This window comes from Bos grunniens, chromosome 10, assembly GCF_055505025.1.
Source record: "Bos grunniens cultivar Pamir isolate PY7600 chromosome 10, Bosgru_T2T1.0, whole genome shotgun sequence".
In the NCBI taxonomy this organism is placed as follows: domain Eukaryota; kingdom Metazoa; phylum Chordata; class Mammalia; order Artiodactyla; family Bovidae; genus Bos; species Bos grunniens.
In genome coordinates, this window is record NC_141174.1 from 85472103 (window position 1) to 85486256 (window position 14154).

The 14154-nt window shown below is 49.0% G+C and overlaps 1 long non-coding RNA gene across 2 annotated transcripts; it reads left to right on the forward strand.

Moving 5' to 3' along the window:
• Positions 1 to 144: 144 nt before the first annotated feature.
• Positions 145 to 12260, forward strand: LOC147365248 (uncharacterized). Of its 2 annotated transcripts, none has more exons than XR_015133755.1 (3): positions 145 to 530; positions 7866 to 8011; positions 11550 to 12260. It is a non-coding gene; the product is annotated as an uncharacterized LOC147365248 (long non-coding RNA). The 2 variants fall into 2 exon arrangements; XR_015133754.1 differs by lacking the exon at positions 11550 to 12260 and adding an exon at positions 9669 to 10142.
• Positions 12261 to 14154: the final 1894 nt, after the last annotated feature.

The following is a 14154-nucleotide window of genomic DNA, read 5'->3' on the forward strand; positions in this document are numbered from 1 at the left end:
TTCAGGCAGGCAATTGACACACCTGAGAGGGCATGTGACCAGCCCTGGCCAATGAGAGTTCTCTATCCAGTAACGAGTTAGGCAACTGGGCCAATCAGAGCCCTCTCAGGATTTTTCTGGGATTCTGGGAAAAGCAGCTCCTCTGTTCTCAGGAATAGCCAGTGATGATGATGATCAAGGCTGTTGGTGACTGATTTTTCCAGTATGTGGAGGGCCTTCTTGAGAACAAAACCAACAGAGAAAAGTAGAGTCAGGAGACAAGGGAAAGAGCCTGGTTCCTGGTGTCTTGATGGAACCTGCGATTTAGCAGTATTGGAAGTGAACTTGGTATCTTCCCAGATGGCACAGTGGTAAAGAATCTGCCTGCCAGAGCAAGAGGCCTGGATCCCATCTCTGGGCTGGGAAGATCCCCTAGAGTAAGAAATGGCAACCCACTCCATTATTCTTGCCTGTGGATGGGAGCCTGGCGGGTTACAGTCCATGGAGTCACAGAGTCAGACCTGACTGAGCACGCTCATGCAACAACACAGGTGAGTCTATTTGGGACTGTTTTCTTACTGGGGGGCTTCCCAGGTGGAGCTAGTGGTAAAGAGCCCACCTGCCAATGCAGGAGAAGTAAGAGAGGTGGGTTCGATCCCTGGGTCGGGAAGATCCCCTGGAGGAGGGTATGGCTACCCACTCTGGTATTCTTGCTTAGAGAATCCCACGGACAGAGGAGCCTGGTGGGCTACAGTCCATAGGGTCGCAGAGTCAGGCACAACTGAAGTGACTTAGCAGGCATAAACTGAACTTGCTTCTTGAACCTCCCAATTTTATCATCCAATAAATCCCATCCTCACCTCATCCTTTAAATTAAGACCAATAATTCTGTAATAGAAAGAGACCTGACTAATTAGGAAATGAACAGTCAATGTAATTTACTCAAGCTCTGGTTTCAGAAAAATAGCTAACACCAGGGTGAAAATAGGTGATAACATTAGCAACTGGGAAAGAGGGGGCTTCCTTAAACTGTGAGCCAAGAAGGCCTCTGTTAGTGGCAGAAAGGAGGAAGCCATGCGGAGACCTGAGAGATGGCTTTCCTGGCTGAGGCATCAACAAGGACAAAGTTTCTGAGAACAAAAGGAGCTTCAGCTCTTGAGGCCCAGAACAAAGGCCATCGAGGCTGTACCCACGTGAGCAATGGGGAGGTTGCCAGAACCAGACAGAGATGCAGACCTGGAGGGCTTTAAGGACGAAGATGGGGAGTACAGGTTTCGTTCCAGGATAGAAAATCATTGGGGAGCAAAGTGACCTGAGCAGCTCTAGCTGCTGTGAGGATACGGGAACAGAGGTAGAAGCAGGAAGGTCAAAGAGGAGGCTGATGTAAGAGACCACGTGAGTGGTAAATGGTGGCTTGAACTGTGGTGGGGGAAGGAGATGGGAGCAAGAGGGTGGGGTCTGCATGAACCTTGAAAGGAGGGTTCACATGAGTTACTGTACACTGGACGCAGGAGGGGGAGGAGCGAGAAATCAGACATTTCTTGAGATGATGAAGACTGCGGAGCAAGAAGTTTTGGGCGCATATGTGTGACCTGCCAGTATGAGTAGGATTTGGAAAGTTCAACATGCCAACAGGTATGCTCTAGGCCGTCATCTGCTGTGGATCTGAAGATCAGCTTGGCCTGGAGACCGGCTGAGAGAGGCTCGAATCCCATCATTTGTTTTATACACATTGGATTTGAGTGAGCTTCATTCCAACTTTCAAAGCTTGAATTTTCAACATAAATTTTGGAAAAGTCTGGATTCTAAGTGATAGATAGCATGTGTCTGGTTGGCTTGTTGGTTGGTTGGCTGGGTCTTCTTGGGCCAGATCATTGGCTACTTCTGCTTATCATTCCTTTAAAAATGGTTTGTGCACCATTTTATCTCTGAAATCATCCATTGTCCTCCCTTCAACTAAACTGGTGATGGATTGTTTCAGCAGCCATGGGATTTTTGTTTGTGTGTTTAACAAAAAATAAAAAAAGTCCCATTGTGGCATTTTGTCTGGGGCCAGGTCTAGGAAGGGAGGCTATTTGTGAGCAAAGGGTGAGCCAAGATACAAATGTTTACAGCGATCCACAGGCTAGCCCCAACACATTTGCCTGGCAACTCCAGGCTGTGTTTGTCCATGTGTCTCTTCACCCACTGGACCATGGCAACTTGTTGTATTCCAAGTGTGCACTGGGCATTGAAGACACAGAGATGAACACAATCAACAGATTTTCTCATGCTTCAGTATGTCACCTTGGGCACATTGTTATGTAATTTCTCTGGCCCTTGATTTTCTCATCCGTAAAGTGGGGATAATAGTGGTACCTGCCTCCCAGGACATCTATAAAGACAAAACGCCTGCTAAATACATAGGACTGTGTCTGGCACTTAGAAAGTGTTCAGTTAAGTGGCAGCTAAGTTATTATTAAAATTGACATTATTGTGACATACATTATTGTGTCATTATTCGTGACCTTGTACAGGAGACAGGGATCAAGACCATCCCCAAGAACAAGAAATGCAAAAAGGCAAAATGGTTGTCTGAGGAGGCCTTACAAATATCTGAGAAAAGAAGAGAAGCAGAAGGCAAAGGAGAAAAGGAAAGATATACCCATTTGAATGCAGTTACAAAGATTAGCAAGGAGAGATAAGAAAGCCTTCCTCGGTGATTGATGCAAAGAAATAGAGGAAAGCAATAGAATGAGAAAGACTAGAGATCTCATCATGAAAATCAGAGATACCAAGGGAACATTTCATGCGAAGATGGGCTCGATAAAGGACAGAAATGGTGTGGACCTAAAAGAGGCAGAAGATATTAAGAAGAGGTGGCAAGAATATGTAGAAGAACTATACAAAAAAGATCTTCATGACCCAGATAACTACAATGGTGTGCTCACTCACCTAGAGCCAGACATCCTGGAATTTGAAGTCAAGTGGGCCTTAGGAAGCATCACTATGAACAAAGCTAGTGGAGGTCATGGAATTCCAGTAGGAACTATTTCAAGTTCTAAAAGATGATGCTGTGAAAGTGCTGCACTCAAGATGCCAGCAAATTTGGAAAACTCAGCAGTGGCCACAGGACTGGAAAAGGTCAGTTTTCATTCCAATCCCAAAGAAAGGCAATGCCAAAGAATGTCCAAACTACCACACAATTGTATTCATCTCACACACTAGCAAAGTAATGCTCAAAATTCTCCAAGCCAGGCTTCAACAGTACATGAACCATGAACTTCCTAATGTTCAAGCTGGATTTAGAAAAGGAAGAGAAACCAGAGATCAAATTATCAACAGCCGTTGGATCATCAAAAAAGCAAGAGAGTTCCAGAAAAATATCTCCTTCTGCTTCATTGACTATGTCAAAGCCTTTGACTGTGTGGATCACAACAAACTGTGGAAAATTCTTCAAGAGGTGGGAACACTAGACCACCTGACCTGTCTCCTGAGAAATCTGTATGCAGATCAAGAAGCAAGAGTTAGAACTGGATGTGAAGCAACAGACTGGTTCCAAATTGGGAAAGGAGTACATCAAAGCTGTATATTGTCACCCTGCTTATTTAACTTATATGCAGAGTACATCATGTGAAATGCCAGGCTGGATGAAGTGCAAGCTGGAATCAAGATTGCTGGGAGAAATATCAATAACCTCAGATACGCAGATGATAACCACTTTTATGGCAGAAAGCGAAGAACTAAAGAGCCTCTTGATGAAAGTGACAGGAGAGTGAAAAAAGTTGGCTTAAAGCTCAACATTCAGAAAACTAGGATCATGGTATCTGGTCCCATCACTTCATGGCAAATAGATGCGGAAACAATGGAAGCAATGAGAGACTTTTTTTTAGGCTCCAAAATCAGAGCAGATGGTGACTGCAGTTATGAAATTAAAAGACACTTGCTCCTTGGAAGAAAAACTGTGACCAACCTAGACAGCATATTGAAAAGCAGAGACATTACTTTGCCAACAAAGGTCTGTCTAGTCAAAGCTATGGTTTTTTCAGTAATCATGTATGGATGTGAGAGTTGGACCATAAAGAAAGCTGCGCACCAAAGAATTCTTGCTTTTGAACTGTGGTGTCGGAGAAGACTCTTGAGAGTCCCTCGGACTGCAAGGAGATCAAACCAGTAAATCCTAAAGGAAATCAGTCCTGAATATTCATTGGAAGGACTGATGCTGAAGCTGAAACTTGAATACTTTGGCCACCTGATGCAAAGAAGTGACTCACTGGAATAGACCCTGATGCTGGGAAAGATTGAAGGCAGGAGGAGAAGGCGATGACAGAGGATGAAATGGTTGGATGGCACCACCGACTCGATGGATATAAATTTGAATAAGCTCTGGGATTTGGTGATGGACAGGGAAGCCTGGCATGCTGCAGTCCATGGGATCGCAAAGAGCTGGACATGACTGAGTGACTGAACTGACTGTGACATATCCCTGTCCTCAGACAATTAACTTTCTTCATAGGGACACAAGCATGTAGTTGAACAACCATAACACAATCTGATGGGTGTCAATGGAAGTCTGTTAGGGGTACTCTGGGCACAGAGAAGATAGCGAGGTGTGGGAGATGGCTAGTCATGGGCACTATTCCAAACACTGACATGTCAGATATAATTCTTGAGCAGCTCTCACTACCTCCCATGACCTAGAGAGATTAGCATCCGGCCCTCGGCATGACCCTCACGTCCTGCACAGTCTCATTTGTAGTTGTTTAGTCTCTAAGTCATGTCTGGCTCTTTGTGACTCCACGGACTGTAGCCTTCCAGGCTCCTCTGTCCGTGGTATTTTTCAGGCAAGAATACTGGAGTGGGTTGCCACTTCCTACTCCAAGGGATCGTCCCAACCCAGGGATCAAACCTGGATCTCCTGTATTGGCAGGTGAATTATTTACCACTGAGCTATGTAGGAAGCTCAATGAGTCTTCTGGTTGGTCTTAAATCCTGCCATTACCCCACCTGGGTGTGTGTTATGGTCCTGACTCTTCTTCTCTCCCTGGTCCCATCTGTCCATCTGAATCCTTATTCCCAGGGTGCTGCTCATATCTGACCTGTTCCCAAAGTTCTCTGTGACTCCTCTAGCTCACCTGAGCCCTTCCTTTACAACTTTAGGGGCTTTGGGGCATCAGGAAGTAATGTGAAGGACCTGGAAAACCCAAATCCTCTGTTTTATAGAAATGAATGTCCAGGGAGAAGTAACCTGATAAAGGGTAGCAATGACACCTCCCTGACTTAGGTGTCCAATCTGGGAGTCACCTGGACGCCTCCCTCTGACCAGCTCCAACCCATCGCCATGGACTGCTATCTCTAGGTCCTAAATAACTCTCCTGTCCACCCACCTTGGGCTCCTCAGCCACCACCTAGGTCTGAGTCACCATCATTTCTCAGACCCCCACTCCCCACCATCCCCAGGCTCCCCCAGATATGGTGTCCGCAGCAGCACAAGAATGATCCTTCTAAATTATGGATCTGAGCATCCCACTTCCCCACTGAGAATTTCAGTGGCATCCCCCACTTTATTCCCACTCCAGAATGAAGTCCACCCTCTTTAGCAACACTTTCCAGGCCAGCAGTGATGACGCCTTGACACCAGTGCAACCTCTGACCCTCCGCATTTGACAGGTGCACCCTAGGGAGTCTCCCTTATGACTCTGAACCCACTGCACCCTCACCCCAAGTGTTAGCACAGACCCTTGCTCCCGCCAGAATTCTTCCTCCCCTTCTCCCTATCCCAGCCACACTCCCCTTTACCTAGGTAACATGGACCCCGTTGTCAGCAAGGCCTCCCAGGGTGGGGCTAGACCTCCTGCTCTAGGCTCCCGTGGTCCTCTGTGCCTCGGGTTCTAACACCTGCCCCTGTGCTGTGAGTGATGTTATAGTGCCATCTTCCCCACGTGTATTCCCAGCTGGTTCACCAGCCAATCTGTGGACCTTAGCACAGTGCTCCACAGGCAGGGCAGCCAGTGCTGTTCTTGTTTCCTTTTATGTCGTTGTAAAAGTTCCATGATACCTAGTACTCTGCAACTTGCCTTTGCTACTTGACAGTGTTGGGGGTTGAAGGGACCTAGAAATAACTCCCCTCTCTCTTCCAAGCAGTCAGCCTTATTACTGATGGAAGCTAGGCTGGAGGATGTGGCTTCAGTGCTGACCCTCCCAGTCCCATTCTGGATCTGCAGAGGGACACACTTCCCCAGGATTACTGTCTCCTTCTGGGAGAAAGGGGAGGAAAGGAAAGGGCCAGGTCTCTGATTGGATCAGAAGGATCTAGGCACCCAGCTCTGGCCCAATCACCTGTGGCTGGTGGGCAGGACCTCTGATACAGTCCTCCATCTACCAACTCTTGAATGGACCAACGGAAGGTGCATTCTCAGAAGAAGGGGAAGATGCTGGACAGAGGTAACGGGAGTGTCCACTTCCCAGGATATCAGACCTCCCCAGGTTTATTCTTTCTTCTCTGGGTGATGCTCCCCTACTTTTTAAACTTATTTACTTGGCTGCACCAGGTCTTAATTGAAGCACTGGAGATCTTCCGTCTTCACTGTGGCATGATCTTTTAGTTGCGGCATGCAGAATCTAGTTCCCTGACGAGCGATCGAACCTGAGCCCCCTGCATTGGGAACATGGAATCTTAGCCACTGGACCATGAGGGTAGTCCCTGGGTGATGCCCTTTAAGAGAAATATTTTAACATGACATCATGGTTCTCAACCTTGTGGGGAAGGCCTCTTTATGACATAAAGAGATGTTCCTGCCTCCCTCTCTCCCACTTCCCTGTGATAAAGACCCCAAGTTAATAAACACTTGGAGTTTATGGCAGAGATTTTTTAATTGATTACCACACGTCCATTCTCCCCATCTTCCTTAGTTAACAGAATCCCTAGCTTTGGCTAAACATGTTCCAGCCATGATAAAAGACTGTTTCTCAGCCTCCCTTGCAGCTTGGGTGTGGACCATGTGATCAAATTCTGCCAATGAAAGCTTTGTGTGGCACTTCTGAAAAATCACCTCCAAAGAGAAGGATATATACCTTTCTTTCCTCTTTTCCTTCTGCTTGGAAGAGAGGGCTGATGGCTGGGAGTTCAGCAGCCATCTTGGACCATAAAGATAGAAACCATTCTGAAGATGGCAAAGAAGAAAGATAGGAGTTTTAGCTCCTCATATAATCATAGAAATTCTGCTTCAGCTCCAGACTGTCTCCCCTCAGACTTCTTTTATGTGAGAGAGTAAAAAATGCTGATCTTGTTTTAAGCTGCTGCTGGTTTCCCATTGTATGCAGTTGAATCTAAACCTAAGGAATGCCGAACCAAGAGATTCATAGAAGCTTTGAAATCAGGCTCCCAGAAGCTTGGGCTCTAGAGTTTGGAACAACTGAATTAGAGAGTGCATTGCAAAGGGAATCATGAGGGAGGTACGGTAGGGGCCTAGAAACTATATCCGCTGGGGTATGGTGGGTAAACTGGGAATGCTTAGTCAAAAGATGAGCAGATCCAGGGATCACATTTCTGAGGGTCAATTTCAAAGAAGACTGATGAAACTTCTGGAGGGTGTAGAGCACAGAAATTACTGAAGGACAGAATTCATCACTAACTTTCTAATAGAGTAACTTAGAAATGGCATAGGTGTGTAAGTAAGCATGAATGGTATATTAGGGTTCTCCAGAAGCTGATCCAATAGGATATATATTTGTTGTTGTTTAGTTGCTAAGTCACATCCACCTCTTTTTCAACCCTATAGACTGTAGTCCAGCAGGTTCCTCTGTCCATAGGGTTCTCCAGGCAAGAATACTGGAGTGGGCTGCCACGCCCCATCCAGGGGATCCTCCTGACCCAGGGACTGAACCTGTGTCTTCTGCATTGGCAGGTGGATTCTTTACCACTGAGTCACCTTGGAAGCCCTAGGATGTATATAGAAAGAGATTTACTGTAAGAGATCGGATCACATTACTATGGAGGCTGAGAAGCCCCACGATCTGCCGTCTGCAAGCTGGAAGTCCAGGAAAGCCAGTGGTAAGCTCCAGTCCAAACTTCAAGGCCTGGCAACTTTGAGACAAGGGGAGTCAAGGGTGTAAGTCCCAGTGCATGTCCAAAGGCCTGAGAACCAGGAGCACTGATGTCCAAGGGCAGGAGGAGATGTATGTCCTAGCTCAAGTAGAGAGAGTGAATCTGTTCGTCCTCCGCCATTTGGCTCTGTTCAGACCCTCCATGGATTGGACGGTAGCCACCCACACTGGTGACAGTGACCTTTACTCAGACTACTGATTCCAATGCTAATTCCTTCCAGAAACACCCTCACAGACACACCTAGAGAGAATGTTTTAGCCGCTGTCTGGGCATCCTTTAGCCCAGTCAAGTTGACACATTAAAAATAACACTCACAGGTGCCCATCAATTTTTTAATTGGCTAAAATTTGATTAAATCATGTGATTCCAAGAAAATTCGAAAAGGCTTTGCCAAAAGTTGGGACTGTGGGCTGGGATTTCCAATGTCCAGTGTATCTTACCATATCTAGAAACTTAGAACAGTACAAGGCACGTATTAAGTGCTCAGTACACCTTTGTTCCGTGAATGAATGCATGAATGAATGAGAACCTTGCCTATCGGCCAATTTCTATATGGGTCCAAACAAAGAAAGAGCAGAAATTTCTTTTTGCAGTCTTTTTATAATTTTTTAAAGTTTTAATGTAATTTTAAAGGTTTCTTTCCATTTACAGTTTTTACAAAATATTGGGCATATTGCCCATGTTGTACAATACATGCTTATAGCCTATCTTATACACAATTGTTTGTACCTCTTAACTCTCCACCCGTGTGGCCCCGGCTTCCCCTCTCCCTATTGGTAACCACTAGTTTTTTTCTGTACATGTGAGTCCAAGAGCAGAGAATTTTCACTGAAAGAAAAATCTGAAGACTTGTCTCTATACTTGGGACAAAATGCCATTTACATAGCTATGCTCTGGAGACCCTTTGGAGGCATAATTTAAAGACATCCTTTAGAAAGTGGTAGTGGGTGAGAGGGAGGTTCAAGAGGGAGGGAGCATATGTATTCATGTTGGTGTATGGCAGAAACCAACACCACATTGTAAAGCAATTATCCTCCAATCACAAATTTTTTTTAATTTTAAAAATTCAATAAACTTCTCAGCATGTGCAAAAAAAAAAAAAAAAAAAAGACATCTTGTTCCCTGGAGGACTTCCTTCCTGTGGTATACTTGGGGAAAAGCATCACCCTCAGAGCTGCTTATGGGCTATCTGTAGGAAGGCTGCTTCCTCCATGCCCTTGGGAGTCACTTCTGACCACACCGGAACTTCTGTCCTCCATGTGGTCCTGCCTGTGTCACTGTGACCTTCATGGAGGGGTGAGGAGGAGAGCCACACTTCCTGGCACCCCTCCACCCCCTAAATGAGCCAAGGCAGAGACAAGGGGTTGTGGACATCTCAAAGGAATCCTAACACAGGGGAAGACATTGCAGGCACAGGTAAGCAGGATACTTCCCATGGAGAGAAAATAGCAGAAACAGTGGAATAGTGAGCTCTCTGGTCTCCTTCTGTTCACCTGGGCCCCAGGATGCTCCTTCCCCTCCAGCAGTGTTGCTTGCTTCTGAGAAATCTCCATGAGGTGACCCTCCAGTTAATGGAACTCCATCTCTTGCCCGGGCTTCCCAGGTGGGACTAGTGGTAAAGAATCCACCTGCAACGTGGGAGACCTGTGTTCGATCCCTGGGTTGGGAAGATCCCCTGGAGGAGAGCATAGCAACCCACTCCAGTACTCTTGCCTAGAGAATCCCATGGACAGAGGAACCAGGCTGTCTGTGGTCCATCAAGTCACAAAGAATCGGACATGACTAAAGCAACCTCACACAGACCTTTCTTGCCTATAGGGGCTCGACTTGCTTCCAGATGAAGCCCCCTTCCTGCCAGACAGAGGGAGGGACAGTATTATACCTCAGTGTCCCCTTCTCAATGCCAGAGAGATCTGGGTTAAAATGACACTGACTGGGGACTTCCCTGGTGGTCTAGTGGTTAAGAATCCACTTTTCAATGCAGGAGACAGGTTTGATCTCTGGTCAGGGAACTAAGATCCCATGTGCTGCTGGTCGACTAAGTCTGAGCACTGCAAGTGCTGAAGTCTACACATTCTAGAGCCTGTGCTCTGCAACAAGAGAACCCACTGAAATGAGAAGCCCTCACACCACAGGCAGAGAGTAGCCTCCCTGCTCGCTGCAACTAGAGAAAACTTGATGAAGAGCCTGTGCCCCACAATGGAGACCCGGCACAGCCAAAACTAAAAAAAAAAAATGACACTGAACTGACTTCGGGGAGAGGTAGAGAACAGAAGGAGAGTCTAGAGGGGCCCTGGCACTTCCGAGTCGGCTCTGCTCCAGGCCTCCTGCCTCCCCACTCACACACACACACACAGATACCACTCCAGGGACCAACAGTCATCTCCAGGGACTCAGAGTCCAGACCCACACGTAGAAAAGCAGGGACACTCTTCCCTAAAATCATTACCTGTCATATGAGGAGAGAGAACAGTGTTGTCCATTTCCCTTTATTCATCCTTGTATTTCCAAACCATCCCTGGAGGCCAGCCACAGTGCAGGAGACAGGCCGCTACCTGGGCTGCCTTCACGCCGCACAGCCTCTGTCCACAGCGAGCCCTTTGATTCCATGTAAGGTAGCAAAAGCTTTGAAACCCGATTTTTCCCCTGGTCCGGCGCCCCACACTAACCTCTGAGAGCAGAAGGGAGGCAGGATGAGGATTTATGGCCTCTCTGCACATGGCGAGCCCCTGCCGGGGGAGGGGAGTATGAGAGTGCTGGCCCTTCCTGTTACAGATGCATGAAGTATATTAGGGGTCATGATTTATGGGACCACAGCGAGATTTCATCTGGAATAAAGTTCCCTTGTATTCAGAGGTGGAGAAGTAGCTGACCTTCCCTAATGCCGACACTATTGCTCTGGGAGAAAATGATCAATTTCCTCACAAAGACCCTTTGCGGCAGCAGACAGAGCCCTAGCAGGCTGGGAGCATCACAAGAAGCATCTGCTTTTTCCTTTTCCATTATTCAGGCACTCTTGGTATCATGGAGGGTTGAGTAAGGCGCAATCATAATGCACACGCTTTTATCTCAAAGGGTTGGTATTTTTAGTATGGAAGCCAGGCTAAATGAAATTAAAGTTTAAAAAAAAAATGAAAAGAAAGGGAACATATATTGAGGCTTAGATCACTGGCCAAGATTACATGTGCATTCTTCAGCTCTGAATCTCCATGGAATGACTCTTCGGGGTTTGGAGGCGGGGGTGGTGGTGTGAGGGTTGGGGGCTCATTTCAGGGCAGAGGGAGCTGTGGTGATGGGGCCACCTCCACATCCTCAGCTGCCAGGGCTGGCCTTACTCATCCCTGGGAAGGAGGGCAGGCAGTCCCAGTTCCCGAGCCCCCAACGCTGTGGCCAGCCCTGTCCTGAGCGGCCTCGCTCCTCTGCTGAGTCTCACTGACCCTTGGGAGGACCCTGTGAGGCAGGTCCCACCACTCCCAGTTTGCAGGCGGCAAGACTGAAGCCCAGAAGCTCAGCTCTACTTGCCCAGGTCGCTCTGCTGGGAGCAGCAAAGCCGGGAGCCCAGTTCCAGTCTGCCCGGTGGTACCCTTGTTCCTGCCTGGCCCCCGCCACCACCAAGAGGGAGACTTTGCCTCAGGGATGTGGACGGTGGAAATATTCGTCTCCTCCCTTCAGACCGAAAACCCTGTTTTTCTGGATTAATAGGAAGCTTTAGTCCAGTCAGGCCCTAAAAAATAATTAAAGAATGCCGACAACACCCACCCCCCATCCCCCCTCACCACCACCCCCCCGACCAACCCCACCACTGAGACAGCCTGGAGCTGGGTCAGCACAGTCTGGGACTGGCTGAGGGGCAGCAAGCTGGGGGCCCTGAACTCAGACCTCAAGACAACACTGAGAGAGCCTGCAGGCAGCCTCCTCGCGGCCCACTCAGTCCTGGCTTCAGGCCACCCTGGAGGGGAACCCTCTGACAGTGACTCCAGCCTGCAGCGGGGAGCACAGCTACCGCCCCTCTGGGTGGTGTTGAGGTGGCCTTGGAGTCCGGGCCCTGGGCCTGGAGGCAAACCGGTAAGCTCAGGCCAATGCTGGTCAGTCTCTGACGGTTGGAGAGGGCAGGTCTGTGACCTGGCAGCATCTGTCCTCTGAGCCATCTCCCTGCCAAGAGTCAAGGTGAAATTTCCTGGAGATGCGGATAGAGTAGGAGAAGGATTCTTTGATTTTAGAGGCAGACGGGCCTGTGTCCAATTTCTGCAGGGCCTCCTCCTGGCTGGGAGACCTGGGGCAAGTTACTTAACCTCTCTGGACCTCCATCTGCCCCCATGATGAAGATGACTGTGATGACCTCATGAGATTATTGCTAAATAAAAGAAGTACTGAAAGTACTTAGTCTAGTGCTCTCCTTGAGGCCAAGGCCCTGTTTTATCCTCGCATCCGGCTGAGGGGACTGGGCGGACCTTTTTGGAATTCTCTTCTTACTAGACAACGGAAGGAGCCTGAACAACAACTCACGTGAGGCCTGAGCTCTAGTGCAAGCTGTACCTCATTACCCTCCCATGACAAGCGGCTACTGTGACTAGGCTCACTTCACAGTGAAGGAGGGACGTGTGTGCGTGTGTGTGCTCCTTCCATGTCGACAACAGGGTTGGGGTGCTGGGCAGGCCTCTGGAGGTACACCAGGCACACGCACTGTCCTGTCCGATCTTCCAGCTTTCTGCCTGCTGATCCTCAGGCCAATCACTGAATTCTTCAGGGCTGCCCCTTCCCTGGCTTTCAAATGGGCAGGAGGGTGGCTGCCGGGTTTGCACCTGCTCTCAGACAACACTGAAGCCGTGGCCATCTCCTCCCAGCCCAGGTGACGGCTGGCTCTGGAGCTGTCCTCGCCCTCTGGGAGAACGTTCTCCTGCTCTTCTGACGAGACCAGGCTCTTCCATGGAGGGGAAGCCAGGCCTGGGATTTCTGTGTCCCTGGTGCTATCCTGGGAACACAATTGCGTGTTTAAAGAATCCCCACTCGATCTTAAAACTGTGTGTGCGTGTGTGCACGCGTGCGAGCGTGGGTGCATTTCCATATTCTTCTTTGAGAAAGAGCAAGCTTGCTATTTACAGCAACGTGCTTTCCCAAGTACCTTCTGAATGGCTTACCTCCCATGACCCTTGCGTGTCCCCTCTCCAATGAGCCGGAGCAGGCCATAGACCTCACCCTGCAGGGGATGCTCAGGCTCAGAGAGGTGGGGAGACTCAGAAGTCGTGGACCCTTATTCCGGACTAGCTCCCTCTCACCAACACACCTTCGTGAGAGAACAGGCATGGCCACGTGGTGCCAAGGCCTACCTTTTGCAGCAGAAGATGGGCATGGTCAGAGGGGACCCCCCTACCCACACACACACTGTCTCACCCTCTGCACAGAACCTGAGGGCCTGCCAGGTGAGGATGCGGCAGGTGGGGCATTGGCCTCTCTTCTGTGTCCTTCCAGCAGTGTTCTCTGCCCCTGAGATGAGCAGCCTCCTTCCCCATGGGGCAGACCAGGGCATGGTGGGTGAGGCTCTGGACAGGCCAGGAGGAGGCCTCCACGCAGGGTATATGAGGACAGGCGACCCTGCGGTGAGGGGAGAGTGGGAGGGGTATGTGTGGTGAGGGGATGCACCCTGCCCAGGGCTACATTGTAGGGTCCTCCTCTAATCCAGGCCAGCCCAGGGAAGGGGCCTGGCGTGACAGTGTGGGGATGGTGGGGGTGTGTTTGTGTATATATGAGAATGAGAGAGAGAGACTGAGGGGCCTCTGAGAGTTGGAAGAGCCACAGGGACAGAACAGCAGAAGTGACTCCATGGGTCAGACACCTTCAGGATGTCTGTCTTGGGCACCACCTTCTTCTGTTTCCACGCCCCTCGCCTCCAGATCCCCCTGGTGCCTTAGAAAATGCCCGGTGGACCATGGAAAACTCCCAACGCAGGGCAGGTGAGCAGGCCCCCTTCTGAGCACAGCAAGTGAGTCAAGTCTGAGGGTCTGGGTATCCTCAAGTCCGACATAGGGGGAGGGCCCAGCACTGCACAAGGCTGTGTGGCTTCAAAGAGATGGCGTGGGTAGTAAAACTGC